This window comes from Crocuta crocuta, unplaced genomic scaffold, assembly GCF_008692635.1.
Source record: "Crocuta crocuta isolate KB4526 unplaced genomic scaffold, BGI_CrCroc_1.0 scaffold221, whole genome shotgun sequence".
NCBI classification, from domain to species: Eukaryota; Metazoa; Chordata; class Mammalia; order Carnivora; family Hyaenidae; genus Crocuta; species Crocuta crocuta.
Genome location: NW_027528610.1, coordinates 161011 through 161234, shown reverse-complemented (window position 1 = coordinate 161234; position 224 = coordinate 161011). Strand labels below are relative to the sequence as shown.

At 73.2% G+C, this 224-nt stretch overlaps 1 protein-coding gene across 1 annotated transcript in view; it reads left to right on the top strand.

The window, feature by feature from the left end:
* Positions 1 to 224, top strand: part of LOC144223936 (uncharacterized) — a 25419-nt gene that overhangs the window by 6415 nt on the left and 18780 nt on the right. The gene's annotated exons all lie outside the window — the stretch shown is intronic.

Genomic DNA, 224 nt, shown 5'->3' with positions numbered 1-224 from the left:
GTCACCACAGCCGCCCCTCAGGCCGCCGGTCCCTCAGCCGGGACGCGCGGACGGTGCTCAGTGAGCAGGTTCCTCGGGAGCTGCCGCAGCCTCGGGTGCTGCCGAGAGAGGCCGGTCTGTCTCTGCCAGGACTCCTGGGGACCCGGACCCGGGGTGACCTCCTGTGAGCCACCGACCTGCGTGCCGGGATGGGGGGGGGGCGCGTCCCTGTCTGGAGGTGGAGA